The sequence below is a fragment of the Notamacropus eugenii genome, chromosome 3 (genome assembly GCF_028372415.1).
Source record: "Notamacropus eugenii isolate mMacEug1 chromosome 3, mMacEug1.pri_v2, whole genome shotgun sequence".
Lineage (NCBI taxonomy): Eukaryota > Metazoa > Chordata > Mammalia > Diprotodontia > Macropodidae > Notamacropus > Notamacropus eugenii.
The window spans coordinates 80,637,886-80,656,475 of NC_092874.1; the positions used below are offsets into that span (position 1 = coordinate 80,637,886).

The 18,590-nt window shown below is 36.8% G+C and overlaps 1 pseudogene; it reads right to left on the reverse strand.

Annotated features, from left to right (window-relative positions):
• Nucleotides 1–443: 443 nt before the first annotated feature.
• On the reverse strand, nucleotides 444–13,294 carry LOC140531822 (homeobox protein NANOG-like; annotated as a pseudogene).
• Between the last annotated feature and the right edge of the window lie 5,296 nt (nucleotides 13,295–18,590).

Here is an 18,590-nt window from a genome sequence, read left to right on the forward strand (position 1 = left end):
TCAGAGGGAAGGCACAAGCATGAGCTTGTATCTATTTCCATTAAAATAATATATTAAGGATAAAAATTTGGAAAGACAACTAGCTTTAACTATCCTAACCATAGTTTTACCAAAACTCTAGTTTAAAGCAGAAAGGCATCAAATCCCATCAACCTGACTTTTCTCATTATGTTTTTTCATATCTTTTTCTTCAACTGATACTGACTTTCATCTTGTTGTTTAGATCAGGGTCTTTCCATGTCTAGTCCAATAGTGCCTAAACGAGAAGCCAACCAGCAAAATCTAAGAGGATCATGCCCACTGCATGTAAGATATGCCTTCACTCATAAAAGCAACCAGCCACAACGGTCCCGTAACAGTGATACTAAAAAGGCAGGTAAAGAAAGTGATAAAGAGCCCTGGAAAGAGTACTTTTTTCTGGGAGGGAAAATTAACTCCCTAGATTATGACTGTTACATACGTACCCAACTGGCATCTAAGAATTGCGTTTGAGCATCGTTGGCCTGCTGATAATCACAGTCCTTTTTTGAATTGCTGTCGGTCAGCTGCATGTTCATGAAGAAGTTTGGGAGATATTTCATGGTGTGGAGGCATTAAAATTCATAATCTGTGGTTTCATGGAACAGCTCTCACTAGTATTATTTCCAAACATAGAGGTGCTGAAACACTGGGTGCTGATAGGCATACTTTCCACCATTTTGGAACTGGTTATTCCAAGTCTGGGCACTCCATACTAGAAGGTTTATAGAAGGATTCATCATATGGTCCTGGTGAAGTGGAGAGTAATTATTCCCCAATAGCTGATCCATTCTGAACCATCCTCATACTGTTGCCATTCTTTGACCACGTGGTATCTTTCTGCCATCTCTTTGACTTCATTCTCTGATTCTCAAACCAGGTCTTGACTTGTTTTTACAGTAAGGTTCAAATTCTCAGCCACATTTCAGATCTGCAGTGGACTGATGTTAAGGCACAAGCTCAGTTTTCACAAGAACCGTCTCGGGTCAGGTAAAGGTGAGGGCTTCTTGAAACCGCTGAGCTCTCACAAGGCCCCCCCAGGAGAACAGCTGGGAATTGAGGGAGTGAGACACGAGTTATCTTGTTTTCCACCTCTTCTCAGTGGAAACTTGCTGGGGAGAGCATCCCACCCTTGAGACTGGTCCGTGGTCTGAGCACACCTTTTGCTAATTGACTAAGGGGCTAAGAGTATACACGGTCCACGAGCGAACTATGTAGCTGGGAGAGCTTAAATGGAGATAGGAAAGCTTGAGAGGGGGTTGTTGTTTTTCCTTTCTTCTCGGGAAGGAGAAGGGGGGCTCCCATGGGGAGAACTCGCCCTGCATGCTGACATGTAGCTTGTATCCAGAATAAAGCCTACACCTCTCCTTCGCTCTGGCGGTCTCTTCTCTCATATGTTTATCTGGCTGATCACCGAAGACCTGAGATAGGTAAGAGGAACCAGCAGCCCACGGCATTAGGCCAGACAGACTGAGGTATATTTGCTCCATGAATTTACTGTTGAGTACATTTAGTTGAGCCTGAGAGAACACAGTTTTTCTTAGGTTTTTTGACCAGGCTCTGATCTTTCCCCTGATGGATTTTGGGCTTGTTCTGCGAAGAAAGAGTATTCGAAGTCAGGCTAGTGGCAGAGTCAGGTATATCTTGAATAAGCATATCCATGAATGAAGGAGGAGCAGGAGAAATTGCTGTGCTTGACTGGAACTTTTCCAGACTTTGGAAATTAGAGTAAGGGCTTGGGGATGTAAATGGCTCAGGCTGAGACACAGTGATCCAGGTGTTGTAAGGGCAGCTGGTATCAGGACTGGCATGGCTGTGAGTGAAAGCTGGACATCATGTTTTAGGGGAGATGTTTGAAGAATGGGGTCTGACCTGGACAGTACCAATAAGTCCAGGAGCAAAAGCCTAGAGTGTATGCAAAATATATAATTTTTAAAAATATGCTTCACTTTGCTATCAGAGATCGTCAGATCTCTCTCTGGAATTAACATTTTCATTATGAGAGTCAAACTTCAATATAAAATCAAAAATCAAGAAATAGACTGAAAACATGAAGAAAACAATATCAAAACAGCTAAAGGCAAGCCTCAAAAAAACTTTTAAAATTTTTAAAATAAAAAATGAATATTAAAATTGTTTTTACATGTAATTAGAAAAAAATGAAATATTTTAAAAAATAAATATAAGGCAAAGTTCTCAGCTGAAGAGGTAATGGAGAAGGGAAGCCATGGGAGATTTTGTTCAGGAGAAATGAAAGGATTTGGAAAGCTTGCTGTGTTAAAGGGGAAAGTGAGTTAATTAGGGACACGTACAAAGACTGCCTTGCTGTACTATGGGCCCAATTGAGGTTCTATAACAAACTGGTAGTGGTTGAAGTCAGCATGATTTCTTGATTTTTCTCTAACTTCTTTCAGAAGTGAAAAGGAATGAAAGTACTGAATGGTGGGAATAAGACGAAGCTGAGTCTTGACAAGACACGATTAGCCATAGGATAAGGGGAAAAGCTAATGGGGAAAATAGGATGGTGTTGAGCTGAACTGTTTCATGAAGAAGGTAAGATTCGGAAGGGAGGAAAGTGTAGCTCATGTAGGGGAGATGGACTTGGAAGGAATTGATGGGACAAGGGATTGAAGATCTCAGCAAAGACTATGAATAGGGTTTGGAGTTGTTAGGTAGAGGGAGAGGTAGAATGACAACAGATTGTGATTAGACGAGGGTACTTCAGACATCATGGTCATGAGCGTGGAAGTGGTGCATTGTAGATGATGATAAGATGAAGGGTAATGTTATCTTTGTGTATATAACTGAGGTTCAGTATAAAAATATGTCATCTGAAATGAATAAGTTGGGAAACTCTGAGGTTGGGGTGTTTAAAGAAATGCCATTATATATGTTGATGTGCCCAAGTGCAATTGTAGGAGTTGGGAAATAGAGCTAGGAGCATCTAAACTGCTAGGAGTTAGGCAGCAGGATGCAAAGAAGGCAGTTAGTAGCTGTCAGCCAGTACAAAGGAGAGATCATTGGATCTTCATTCAGGAGACATATGTCATGTCCATACTTCCTTTGTGACCTTGGATAAGTCATTTAGCCTCAGCAGAACTCAGTTTTCTCATCCACAAAATGAAAACATTACACTAGATGAGTTCTGAAGTGTCATAGGTATATGATTCTTTGATTTTACATAGAACTTCTCTATTTAAAATATTCCAAGAAGAACTGAAAGGTCCTAAAGTAAATTTACTTCCTGCCTAGGGCTGGCCTTTTATAATACTTCAAAAATGAATTAATTATTCAGTTCTTATCAGAGGGCTCAACATAAACTTTTATTCAAATGCATGTTTTTGATAATATTATCTCTCTTCTTATCTTGGCTGGGCATAACATTTTGACAATCTGCTGATGTCAGGAAGTTGTTAGTAATAATGAGGCTTCCAACACCAGCAGCTGTCTAGGAATTGAACTGGCCCATTTGGTGACCATAAGATTTCCTCCTTTCACCATCGCATATTGACAATAACCCAAAACTGATTGATTTCAAGTCCAACCTTAGTTGTATTAAGTTTCCTACAGTGAAGCAATTATTTCTTCCAACACTCTTACTTTCCTCAACACCCCAGGAAATCCTTCATCCCTGAATTTGCAGTTTCCACTTGGATATCCCTTATATCAGAATCAAATTCCATAGAACTGTATTTAAAAACTGAAGGCATTCATGTAAGTTTGCACAATTGATCTTTAAAAGTTTCTACTTGATATTTTTCAGGGCAATTCAGGTTAGGTTAAAGTTTGTTTGTTTGTTTTTTTTTTAAAGGTTTTTAACCTCTCTCAGTCTTTGTTTCCTCATCTGTAAAACAGGATAATAATGGCAACTATGTCACAAGGTTTTGGGGAGGATTGCATAGAGTTTGCAAATCTTGACAAACTATTATTGTTATATTGACCTGTCACTGAAAGATGAATCAAACAAATTCAGTTTTGAGCTTATAGAAGCTTTCTTCATATCAAATATAGTCTTTTAATTAGACAGCCTTTATTGAAGTTCTGTTAGCTACAAAACTTGTCAACGAAGGAGAGTTCATTTATTGGCTGATTTAAAACATTTTTGAGTACCTATTATGTAATGACCACAATTAAAGGCACTGTGGGCCATATTCACAGATGGATGACAGTCTTTGCCCTTGGAGTGACTGTATTCTAGGTAAGAAAGTTCAAAAGAAGAGTTTAAAGTACCTGTTTTGTTACAGGTGATGTTCCCACAGGTGGCAGTGTGCATTCTTCATTATCAGAAGACTTGCTTTTGGCCTTTGACCTATCTTCTTCCAATGACAAAGGTCATAATTCATGAAAACTTAATAACCTTTTCAAAGAGTTTTTTTGAAGCATAACCCCCACAAAGATGGAAAATCCTTCAATAGCCCCCCAAAAACTCTATAGTAGTATAATGATAAGTGGTATGGTCGAAATTTAGGAATGAGTCCTTTGTCCTCAGAAAACATGGCACGGATAACCATTCATTGGTACAAAGTGTACCACATTAGATCCAGAAAGATGATAACATGGGAGTACGTTTCAAAGGACCTAGGTTTAAAACCTACTTCTGAGAGCTACTAGTTTAAGAACATCAGATAAGTTACTTAAACTATTTGAGTCTCAGTTTCCTCATCTGTTGAATGGGAAAAACACTGACTTCACGAATCTTAATGACCTAAATGCTCTGTGAAACTGTATCATTGTAACCTTATAGTTTTCTCTTTATTTGTTCATTTTATTTACTCATTTATTAATTCATTCATTAATATATACCATCATCATTACTTCTACTAGATTATATCCCTTCACAACTTCACAATGCTCTGTGTGCTGACATCTAAACAAAGTTCTAACATTTACAAACGGTTTTACATATATTACCTCATTGATACTCATCACAGTTCTATGAGATAGAGACAATTTGTTCTGCTATTGGTTTTTGTCACTCCATTGTTTCAAAAGGGCATGGAAGTAAACATTTAAGAAAAATATTCCTGGTTCCTTTTATCATTTTCACTGCCATCCACAAATAGCTATTAAGGGGTAGTAAGAAGATTTCTTTTAAAAATAAGGCTGGTGACATAAGGGCTTGTCCAAGTGTTGGCTAACAGAACTTCTTAGGAAGATTACTTTTGGGTTTAAAAACACAAAACAAAACAAAACAAAACAAAACTTGTTGTCTCTGTTTGACCAGAGTTTGAGGTTTTGTCATTATTGATGGACATGGTATGGATAGTCAAGCTGTTTGAATGACTAACTGATCTAACACAAAGATATTATGCTGGGTGTTACAATGACTCTGTTTGCTGGTTTCACCAGGAGATTTTAGCAGTCTCTTGTGGAGAGAATTAAGAACATTAACCCAATCTGGTTGTATTTGTAAGAAAATGTAGTAGATGGCTCACTGATACATAAACAAAATGATCATTTATCATTTTCTAACGCAGTGAGATATAAGAGGCTAACTCCATAATAAAATCAGATCAGGTATTTTTTAAAAGTTACACAAAAAGTAATTCATATTATATTTTGAATTTGAAAGAAATTCATATTGTATTCATCATATTTAGCCTACAGTATGCTACAACTGGAACTCTTTCTAGGTATTTATTAGAAGGGAAGTAAACTGTTCTCTTTTCGGCAGGATATTTTCTACCCAAAGTGTAATGAAACAAGTAGAATGCTAAGAGTCAGAAGATTTGGCTGTTAATCCAACTCTGCCACTGAGGAACTGTGACCTCACATTAGTCTCTTCAGTCTTCTAGGCCTCTCAGTTTTCTCAGATATAAATTGGTCAGGATTGGACTAAATAGTATCTAATTTCCTCATAACTCTAAATCTTAGGATACTAAGACTCCTGGGAAGAACTGTATACAGTGGTCCTGACTAATCTTGTTAATGCTTCTTTTTCACAATCAAAGGATTCATAGAATAAATATGAGATTTAAATGGTTTCATTATTGTAGACCATCTCTTATTGTTAATAATTTCCATTTAAATAAAAAAAATAATAAATTAAAAATTATTAAATAAATAAATTAAATAATAAATACAAATAATAATTTGTAAAACACTCTACAAATATCATATCCTTTTATCCTCACAGAAAACCTGTGAGACCTACCATTCCTCTTTTGAAAATGGGGAAACTGAGGCTCAGAGAAATTAAGTGATTGGTCTAGGCTGAATGGCTGAGGCCAGGTTGGACTTTAGGTCTTCCTGATTTCAAATGCAACACTCTTCTATGACACAATGTTAGAGTCTAAAGCATCTGAAGTGTTAACTAAATTGTAATAAAATTTTTGCTGATTAGAGAGACCAGAAAGTCAATAAAAATTGATTAAGCATGTGCCAGGAACTTTGCTAAACTCCGGGAATTTGGGAAAAGGCAAAAGACTTTCCCTGCCCTCTAGCAACTCATAGTCTAAAGAGAAAAACGGAAAGAATAATGGGGTGAAGGACTAATAAAAGAAAGGATGAAGCATATGGAAGAGAAGAAAGATCAAGGAGGAAAAAAAAATGGAAGCAAGAAAGAGGACACAAATCACCCATAGATTTTATTCGCGGTATCTGATATGCACATATTTTAAAAAGTTGAGTTCATGCAACAAATTGGTCTGTGACTTTAATAATCAGCTGATTTCTAATTATAAGTAAATGATCAAATGGTATTTAACAATATTTAATGCTTGGAGGGGGGAAATGATGCATTGCTCTTTTACTACATTCTACAATGTTGATTCCATATTTTCAACTTATTATTTAGTTTATCTAGTCATAGGTAATAAACATAAACATAAGAAACATTTAGTTTATTATTTCTAGTCAATGGAAAATATTTATCTATTTTTTTCTTACTGTAGTGTTTTTCTAGACTCATTCTTTTTTTCTTTTTCTGTACCAAGAATACACTTACATTTAATGAGTCCACATATAACTATTATAAATGGTTTTTCTTTTATCTAAAGTAAAGGAGAAAACTTATTTTAGAGGAGAGAATTCTGTTAGATTTGGAAGGTGTAGGTTATTTTTCTCCCCAAGCTACAGGATCAAGTGGTTTTATGGGCCAATTAGTACAGAACATTAATTTCTCTACTTAACAACACTTTTTTATTTGATGTTATTGTATTCATTTTAGAACTTAATGACTTTATTATGTTATTTAGCCATTACTACTTCACATGCCACCAATTGTTACCATGATGTCCTGGAACACTTAACGATTAATATGGCTATCAGTTTATTCTCAGAAAGTCAACTATCAATATTATCTTAGAAAGGAATCTCAAAACCTGCCAGTAAATTGATGGTAGGCATCAGGTGGATTCAATAGCTGCCAACCTTCACCCCCCAGATCAAAAATAAGTTGATTTAAATTGATTTTCTTTTTTTACCTTCCTCCCTACCCCCTTTTAGTGGCCTTAACCCACATTATATGTATTGAACACAGTTCTACAAACAGAGCACCGGAAATATAGTGCCATATCAGAGCTAAGAAAGGTGATGGAAAACGTAACTACATATTTCTCAATTGGAATTAGCAATTTATATTTGCAATTATATTTTTTCCTTCTTTGGACAAATTCAATGTTATTACTATGGCTTAGTTTTCTTATTAATTTAGGAATAGTGTGTATGTAGGTATGCATGTATGTATTAGTGCTATATTGCATACAAGAACCTAACACTTAGAAAATTAGAGCACCCTTCACATTGTAGACATGCATGGAATCACAGAACCACACAATTTTAGATTTGAAAGAGACCTCGGCGGGCCATCTAGTCTAGTTGTAGACAGTTAAGGGTAACAGCGGTTAGAGCCACGGGAATGGATGCAGAAAGAGTTGAGCTTCAGATCCCTTCTAGCTGTGTAACCTTGGGCAAATCATTTAACTTTTGTTGGCCTCAGTCTCCTCAACTGTAAAATGGGGATAATCATAGAATCTACCTCCCAGGATTGTTGTGAAATCCAAATGAAGATCAAATATTTGCAAAGGAATGCTAGCAGACTGTTAATAAATCATTATTCCCTCTTCTAGTATGCTCTCTGCTGGAACAGCAATGCTCACGACAACACGCCCCACAAGTGGCCATTCAAGCTTCCATTTGAAGGAGAAATCCGCTCCCTGGGAAGGCAGCCCATTCGGCTTTTTTGGATAATTCTTATTGTCTTTGGATATTTTGGGTTACTTGGATAATTCTTATTATCTGTTCCTGACAACAAGACTGAATTTTCTTCCTTCAAATGCCTTGAATCTTCAACCCATTACTTTTGTTCTCTGGGGAAAAAAACAAAATAAAACAAACAAATAATCAAAACAACAGACTAAGTCTCTAACGTGATAGCCTTTGAAAACTTAGGGTGTCCAGAGGAAACTGACCTAATATGGGGAGAGGTCTGAGAATCATGTCACATGAAGGCAGGGGTATTTGGTCTGGGGAAACAGAAGTGGGATTGGCCATGACTGTATAATCTGCATTCAGATATTGGAAGGATCATCTTGTGACAGAGAGATAACACATATTGTCCTTTGTTCCCAAGGGCAGGACTAAGATTTTTGAGTGAAGGTTAGAGGGAGACATATTTCAGCCTAATAGAACAATTTTATAATAATTAGAGCTGTGTCAAAATCGCATGCATCTACTCTCCAATGAAGTAAGATCCCCTCATTAAAGAAAGCGATCAGGCTAAGTCTGGGTGGATGACTTTTAGAAATGTTGTAGAATAATTGCCTGAATAGGGGCAATGAGGAAGGGAGGGTGGGTGAGATAAGCTCCGAGTCCTTTGCTGTTCTAAGATTCTGTGAGTCTTAGAAATGACTAACTTTTTAAAAAATGGAAGAGCTGTTGCTATGAAACTATTTTGCGGGTGGCTAGAGATACGTTTTTATTTCAAGTGTTTTGCAATATTTCTGTAAACAGAAAGTTGTTCTCACTAGTCACACAATGACTCAGGATACAGATGTTTGAAGTCAGGCAACTCTGGGAGACTTTTTCAAATAGACAAGAACTTTCTGACATCCTATTGAGCCACCCAACAGTGCATGCCTCACAGCTTCCCCCTGCTGAACAGACCACATAGGGTGGCCAAATCTGTCAAACGGCAGTATAAAGCAATGTTCATCGAATTCAGCATTTGCGTTATGACAATGGCAGATGACTTGACTTTTAGTAATGTCTGATGAGCACACTTTCCCTCTAAGTATAATAGTCAGTGATGTGGATCTCCCCCACAGGGAAAATATCTTCATTTGATCTATTTCTGTCTTGAGGTGGTGGGGGCTGAGGGGAGAGCATTGCAAAGCAACCAAGACCTTGCTCCAAAACATTCAGATTTAATTCACATCTAATTCTCAGTGAAGGACTGGCAGATTTTTACTCATCAGAACTGTACAAAGTTAATAAATCTATTAATCTTTCATCATTTGGGTATGACCAGCAACCTCCCCTCCTCCCAAACACAAAATACTAGATCTAGAGTTTTTAAACCTTGCCTAATATAAGCTGGACTGGGAAGTTTTTGGGTTAAATGCTAATATAATCTTGACTTCTATTTGCTACCTAACCCTTCTCATCTTTACTCAGAGTTTTTCTAATTTTATTTTAGCCCCTGCAATGTCCATAGGAATAACTATTAATAAATTTATATACATTCTATAAATAATTCATTAATCTTGTCATATACATTCCCAATAATTTGGTTCTAAACCAGTCAGCTTGAAACTTTCAGAAATTTTCAACCAAATGTATGCACATACATTATCTCATATATATACACTGAGTGTCCTAAAATTCTTAGTGAAATCTCAAGCTATTAAAGGTTAAAAATGAATGAAAGCTTTTGTTATATATGTTGTGTATATGTGTATGTGTGTATATGCATGTGTGTATATATGTATATGTATGTATGTTTATGTATACATATATATACATTATATATATATATGAAAGATTGTATCTATATAGAACTGAAGCAAGGCACGTTTCTCTTACATTTGTAGCAACTCTTTGAAGAAAACCCATAGTTCCAGGATTTACCTAGTAACTGTTCATTAGACACCTCAGCTAAATGTGAAAATAGCCCTAAGCAAACTTCACTAGGAAATAAGAATTAATAATAGTAATATGTAACATTTACATAGGGCTTTAAAATTTGTGAATGGCTTCATCACCCCCCAAAAAACAACATTAATAATAATATAGTCACTAACACTTGTATAATGCTTACAATGTGCCAGGCAATCTGCTCAGCAGTTTACAACTGTTATCTCCTTTGATCCAGACAACTCTATGGGTAGGTGCTAATGTTATACTCATTTTAAAAATGGGGAAACTGAACTTGTCCAGGGTCGTAGAGATAATAAGTATCTGAAGAAAGATGTGAACTCAGGTCTTGCTGACTTCAGATCCAATGCTCTATTATCCACTGTGCCCGTTAGCTGCCTTTATAATAAGTTTAATGTATTGACTGCTGTTTTATTTCTCTGATGTGGCTACATGTTTCCTGCAGTCACTTATTTAGAGAGCATTTGCTGCTAAATGATTCAGATTGGGACCTGGACCCATCTCGGGAATGCTGAGAGAGAAGTTCAATCATTTAATCAATGAACATTTATGAAGTGTTCAAGGTCCTGTATTAAGTGCTGATGATACAACGAGAAAATAAAACAATCCCTTTCTTGGTACATATGTGAGTACATTCAAAAAAGTTTATGTACATGATGTACAAAATAAATACATAGTAATTAGCAGACAAGAGGTAATAGCAACTGTGAGGATGAGGAAACGTCTCATGTTGAAGGTAGCATTTGAGCTTATCTTTAAAATAAATCGAAGCATGCCAGGTGCTGCCTCAGGATACACTTTGTGTAATAAACCATTCTTTCCCCCCCTCAAAATCCTTCCATCTCTATACTTTGGCTGCTGAATATCGCATGGATTGGCTTTTTAATTCTGTAGGTATATTTTCTCTCACCCTGCATCTCCACACCTCCTAACACCACTTACGGCAACAAGTCACTTCCTAAAAAATCTTCTTCAGTGTCTGACGCAGTTCTTAGTCCTCCTTTCTGCTCCCAAGGAATTTGGGAGCAGGAGTTGCTGAAGAAAGCCATAACAGAGAGAAGTTGGAGAGTACCACACATGAGGTCAAGCTGTTTAAACTTGTTTCTCATATACTTTGAGGTCGGACACGGTTATCATTTTTGTCTCTGTATATCCCCAGAGACTAATATTGTGGCTTGCACCTTACAGGCTCTTAATAAGTGTTTGTTGAATTGATTTCTTCCTCTGTTATCATCCAGATGGGTAGCCTAATTTCAAATCCTGACAGCAGTCCAACAGAAGGCGAACCTAGGTCTTCCCATTTATCCATCCAACAACCATATATTATTTGGATGATTGCCATTCATAACACTTCAAAATTATGCTCCTCCTTTACATTTTGGGTGAGCATCAGTTGGTCACAACCTCCTGAAACTGTTCTTCATTTATAAAATGCAAATGATAATTCCAGCCTCACTGGGTACTTATCAGGACCAAATGAGATAGTAGCAGTAAAGCATTTAGCAAATTTTGGAGCACTCTGTGAGCTACTACTTTTGACTGTTCTCTTTTGCTTCAAATGACTTTGGCTCCTATTATAAAAACCATAAAAGAGCCCAAAGGTAAGTTCAGTTCTGGGGCTTATCATTATTATTTTGGGGAAATAATATAAGTAATCTGCTTTGCTCCCATATTTGAGTGAGGTCTCTATCAGTCATATTTCTTCTTACTCGGGCTCTAGCTACCTCCAACGTAATGGATAGAGTGCTGGGATGAAGACTTATCTTTCTGAGTTCAAATCTGGCCTCAGATATTTCCTAACTGTGCGACCCTAGGTAAGTCCCTTGAACCTGTTTGCCTCGTTTCCTCATCTGCAAAATGAGCTGGAGAAGGAAATGGCTGACCACTCCAGTGTCTCTGCTGAGAAAACACCAAATGGCATCATGGAGAGTCAGGCACAACTGAACGATAACAACAAAAGCCACCTCGAATCATCACAGATTGTTGTGTTTAATATAGCAAGCCCATTAAGAAACTGCCTACATAGGATTTTCATATCTTGTGGCTCTTTAAGGGATAAAGATTCTCTGATTGACAATCAGGTTTGTGACACACTGAAAATGACACTATTAATGTAAAATCAAATCATGGGCATGATTTTAAAAAAACAGAGCAAATGTGTCATTGGCAATATAAATGAAGTTTTAGATCTCTGGTAATTTGATTACTGGTTAGCCAGCCGTACTTAGTAGTCTGTGGCTATTATCCATTTGCATCCTCATTTAAGACTTGCCAGATGGGGCCAGTTTTCATCTGGGAATTGTAAGCAGCTGTCTCTGTGGAAAATAAAAGTATGTCACTTTAAATTTTGAAGCAAAGCCTAAGAAATGTCAGTTTTCTGCCATAGCTATACAGTGACACACATTTCTTTTGACCTGAACATGTCTCATCAATTCATGCTCATGAGAAAATGACATGTTAGACTTACTTGATTCCTGTTCTATAACCAATCTCTCACATAAAAAAGGTTATTTGATTGTCTCTTCTGTAACCTCTCTGTAAGTACAAGACCTCCACCTCTGGCTTGCTAATGTCCTGAAAGGTTGATGGAATTTATGAACAGAATACCCTCAAAAATCCCCTGCCCCTCCTATACCTCTGCATTAATTTCAATGCAATCAATTGTAATTAGTTGAGCCAGATCACTTCTAAAATGCATTTCATCCTTCTGTTGATAGTTCTTAATTTTGATTAAATAAGTTTCATTTTCTTTTGGGTATTTTCAGCCCCAAGTACACATCTGCTAAATCAATGTAATTCCTTTCTCTCCCATTGGCTTTCCAGCCATCCTAAATATATTGTGTATTGCTGTGGTTCTCTGGGTATGTGGGATGTCTCAACTTTTAATAACCATCTGTAGTGTGAGCTCCATGATTACAAAATTTTTACTGCTTGGACCGTGAGAGGCTTTTTAAAAATTTTGCTGGATATGCCTGCTCCCTTTCCTTTTCTTTGGCCTCATTCTAATGCTCTGACCCTCCAAGGTTCAGCTTCTGAAGGGACAAAGGAAAGTTGTTCCTATCTTGGGTAGATTGAATTCACCTGCAGAGGGCTCTCCTGTGAGGGTCCGATGCTCTGCCCAATCTTTATCCTTGGTCTCCTGAATCCAGCTCATCCTTTTCACAGCTTCACATTCCTTCATTGCTAACAACATACTTTGTAGTGACTTTTCATCATTAATTCTCACAATAGCCCTGGGAGGTTGTTAATGCTTGCCTCATTTTACAGATGATGAATTTAAACTCTCCTTTAAACTTTTTTCTAAAGAAGGCAAATGAAGCTATTTAGCGTCTCAACTTGTAGTTCATCCAGATTTGAAAGGCACTCTGCAGTTTGCTTCTGATGGAAGGAAAATAAATACTGATGATGATAACTGTCCTCTTAGGATTTTATGATAATGCAACATAGGATAGATCATTAAATTCTATACTACAAGAAAAATAATCTAACATCTAAAGATAGACTTGGGGAAAAGTATGAAAAGCTCACCAAGTGATGATGATGACGATGTTGATGATTTTTTAACTAGTCTACTCCCAGAGTACATGTGTAATAAAACAGATACAATACTTCATTATTGAGGAACAGCCCTCCTATTTAAGACCCTTTCTTTACCATTTCCTACCTATGGCATGAAAGTGGTGCTGGGTCTTTGAGTCACCAGTAGTATTGAGCACAATACTACTCTCAGTAACAATCTACAGATTCCCTAGGAAATCTGGAAGGGCTATTAGTCAAGATTCTAAGTAATAACTTCTTCCACTTTCTTTAGAAAAAGTTTTAAAGGTAACTTAAGTTCATCTTCTGTAAAATGCGAGAAGAACAAAAACTCTGATAGTCTATCAACTTGGAAATCTATAAGTCTGGCAATTACACTAATGACCATTGTGTATATATTAAGTATATCTATTGTCCAGGCATCTAGCCCATTCCATAGAAGAGACTCACCACTAGATTGGCTGCAGGTTAATGGGATTTTCAACCATTGTGATTCTCAAAAATTGCCCCAAATTACAGAAAGATGTACCAAATCATGCTATTGTAGAAGGAATACCATTTGTGTAAAAAGAAATCTGTACTTTCTTTGGAATAGAAAACTAGTGATGTGAAACTCCCACCCTCATGTGTTATTTGTTGTCTAACAGACTTGCCTGCAATACCTTACCCATGCCTTATGTGCCCAAGACAGAATTAAAACCCAAATCTTACTTACTAAAACTAGCCCTTTATCTAACATTTTGTTAAACTTTTATATTAGATATATCGCATATTATATCTATTATATTATAATTTTCTATTAGATATAATAAACAAACTCATCAATTCTAGGATTTCTCTCATCTAAGCTGCTGATGGTCCCTTCAAAGCTACCCATCATCTCCCCTGCTCTGCCTATCCCTTTAGCATCAGATTCACTGTAGTCATTTCTCTTTGGCGACTTCCATCAATAGCCCCCTGGATAAGGTTTAGCACAGGGTATCACTATTATTACTGTCATTACTGTCCATGTCATTTCTATTTCTACACCTCTGGGACACAACTAATTTTATAGAAGTCCCTGATCTCTTGTCTTAGAGTGACAGCTTTCAATAGCTTCCAATCTGAGGGTGACTTACAGGATACAAGCTTCCATCTGGATGACTCAGAGGTCACAGACACCCTGGAACTATCTTTCAGGAACAACTTTAAAATAAGACAGTATAAGATTTGGACCAGATTGTCTCATAAGAAATGACATGAAGGTATGCCTTCAAAATATTACCCAATTTCTGCCAACGTAAACATACTGAGACCTCTGCTCTCTAATCCAGAGCCTTCTACTAACCAATTCTCTATTTAAGAACATTTTGAAATTATTAGTGTGTAAATTTTCTCTTTTGCTGCTCTAGTATCCTAGTGTTAATTACGAATGCACACCCCTTTTGTTTATCTAAGGCATATGATACATGTCACACATCCTTCCCATAAAACAGATTCTGGGAAGAAACAAAGGCTTGAGTTTATTTTTATGGCAAAAATATTGAAACCTTTCAAGGACAGTCTTTGAGCAAGGTCACACTAGAGTATTCTTACCTGACTTCAAAATTAAAACTATTTTTTACCAAATACTGTAATTTGAACCAACTAAATGACAATGTTAGGAGGATTATGTTGGTATTATTTAAGTCACTTAACTTGTCACTCTAGAGTTTTTATACATCACTGTGTAATTCTCAGTTTTCTAAAACAATTGAAATGTAATATATGATCTTCTGAATGGAATTTTATGTTTAAACCATCTCTAGTGGCTTTGTAGGGTGTCCTAAAAGTCTTAGTGCTGTCTGCGGTTTTCTAAACTTCAAATCTGGTCTTAGATGTAATTCTAGGCAAGTCAGTTAACCTCTGTCTGCCTCATTTTCTCCAGATGTAACATGTGGATAATAATAGGAGATCCCGGACAACCCTGTCTACCAAGGATCTTGTGAGGATGGAATGAGATAATATCTTTTATAGATATTTAGCCAGATGCTTGGCACTTGATAGGCACTTAATAAGTGCTTGTTTTCTTCCTCATTGAAGGTTAAAACTAAACTAAGACTTTAGGATCATCTTGTATTTAGAATATGGGTCTCCCCTCTCCCAATCTATTTTTACTTTAATTTTTTTCGGTCACATCACTTGAATGGGTTTTTCACAATTAGATATGATTGTTTTGACTTTCTCTCTTTTGCTACTTGTTTCATTGCTCTGTTTTCATAAACAACCCAAATACAGAGCCCAATTTGTCTCTTCTTCAAGGGTTACGATGAATCTACTCTTTTGTGTTTTAGGTTGGTGTCACGAGAACTGGTTGGGTCAGTGACATTTTCCTTGCTGCTGGCTAACAACAGCTTAATTTAAGATGATGCTTTCTCTTATTTCCACTTGGGTGGGTGAAAAATGGTCACATCTTATCACTACTAATCCCTGGGTTAAAAAAAAAGAATATGAAAGGAGCCTGTTATTATGGCAGTTGTTGTTTCCTTCAGATTTATATAAACTGATTGCTTCCTTGAGACCCAAATTTTTTACCAAGAAATTCAGTCGAATTTTCTACATGTTCTGATTTATGAAATTCTCCATTGTATTGGTAGAGGAGAAAAAAACTTTACATGAACTGATTTAGGACTTCAATTCAATTTAATAAATACTTAAGGCAGGTACTATGCTGGGAATTCAAAAAGCAAAAGAGAGTCCCTACCCTCAAAGAGCTCACAGTCCAATGGAGGAAGACGAAACAAAAAAGAAAGCTGGAAGACAGGGGCTTGTTGGGACACTAGTAGGTGTACTGTTCAGTGGAGTTGACACCAGGCTGAGCTACAGTTGGAGAGAGAAAAGTGAGAGGGGAAAATGGATCTTCTTTTGTAATAAAGAAAAATAATTAACTAAAACAGGGACAGTAATAATAATGAAATAGAAGTAAAAAGATATATATGTGTATGTGTGTATGCATATATTTATTTATATGTACACACACATACACACAGCTATAACAACATAAATGAAAAGATTACCAAGATGAAGCCAAATGCTGGGCAACTACAATAACTCTTCTTGGCCCCACAGAGGAGATGACGAAGTACCCCTCTCTTTTAAATAGGATCGTGGTACAGAGAACACAACAGTAGGAACAGACAAAGATGGGGAATATGTAGCCTAGAGGACACATGTAGCCTTCTAGGTCCTCAAGGGCAGCCCTTTGACTGAATCCAAACTTCACAGAACAAATCCCCTCAAGAAAAGGATTTATTCTACAAAACCTGGACTTAGTCTAAAGGTCGCACCCAAGGACCTAGAAGGCACATGTGGCCTCAAAGCCACATGTCCTCACCCCTAGAAGTTCACAATGTGGCAAACACAGTGAAGTGAGATTACTGTGTCTGGTCTTTTTTTTTTTTCTATGTTGCCAAAGAGGACTCACCTTCCTCAGATTTTCAGTTTCTTTTAGTGTGTTGTCTTTCTCCATTAGACTATAAACTTCTTGAGAGCTGAATTGTCTTTGTTTTTTCTCATTTGTATTCTCAGCACTTGTTACACAGCCTGACACGTAGTAGGTGCTTAGGAAATGTTTATTGGCTATTTTACTTGTTATTGTTGGGTGACTACCTCGAAATGTTAGTGATGTAGATCTATAGTACATGAGAGTTTAGATGAAAAGCAGTAGAACAACATGGGAATATCCATTAACAAAACTTGATTATGACTTACAAAGGATGGAAGAAAAAAGATGCCAATAGGGAATAGTCATGGTGCATAGTTCTCATTGCCCTTGACCTAGAGCAGTATACTGTGGTACTGTTTGACTATGTAATGATATTTCCACTCTGGGTGGAAGCTCCTCAACAGTCCTAATTATATAGAGTTTGGCACAAAGAGCAAGCTTACCACCAGGAGGAATATAGCTAGGACCAGTGAAGTAAACGTATTTGTAAAATTTTTAAATTGCCTACTATGGAGTGAATGATGAGAGGCAGGGAAACAGGGCCCTTGACTGTGCTATCCAGCAAGAGACTGGTGGGAGGGTGGTTAATACCACCTAAGGTTAATCCAACCTAAGATTAAATCCATTTGGGGGATAGGTGTGGTTAGTAAGGTGGTATGTCACACTATTGACTTGAAATAACCTTGTAGCTCCCTAAGACTGCCAGATTTTTTTTAGATGAATTGCTGTCCAGCCACAGTCTTCCATCCCATATGTGTGAAGTTGATTTTTTTAACCCTAGTATGAGCTGTTACATTTATCCTTATTAAGCATAATTTGACTTAATCTCATTTCTTCCATCTAATGTATTAATTTTTTATGTTGACTATAAATATAAGAATCTTGCTATACATGATTTTATCCAAGTCATTGATAAAAAAGGCTAAACAAGATGGGGACACAGGTGGATGATTTTTATACTTCTCTAAAGTCTTCCTTTCCACTCAAGATCAAACCATTCATGATTACTCTTTGGGTTATTCAAATAATTTCAAAACTATTTATATTTCAGTCCACATGTCTCTTTCATTTACACAAGATATACCTTGGCAAATGTTGCACTAAAATCTAGGTAATTGTATCTGTGACATTCTCCTGACCTAGCTGTTTGGTAATTATCAAAAAAGAAAGAAATGATGTAAGGGGAAAAAAAGGAAGGAAAGAAAGATCTAAGGAAGGAAAGAGGAAAATTTAAGTAGAATTACCTGTTCATGAATCATATACATTCTTGTGATTACTGCTTCCTTTTCTGTACTTGTTCTAAACATCTCTTTCATAATTCATTCTATAAGTTTTAGTAGTAATCAAAATCAAACATATTGGCTTAAAGTTTATAGATTCTATCCACCTAGAAATGTGATTACGTATTTTAAAAAAACCCAACTTGACTGACAGTGATTTGCCTGTGCTCAAAAAAGACTGCTGGCAATGTTTTGGC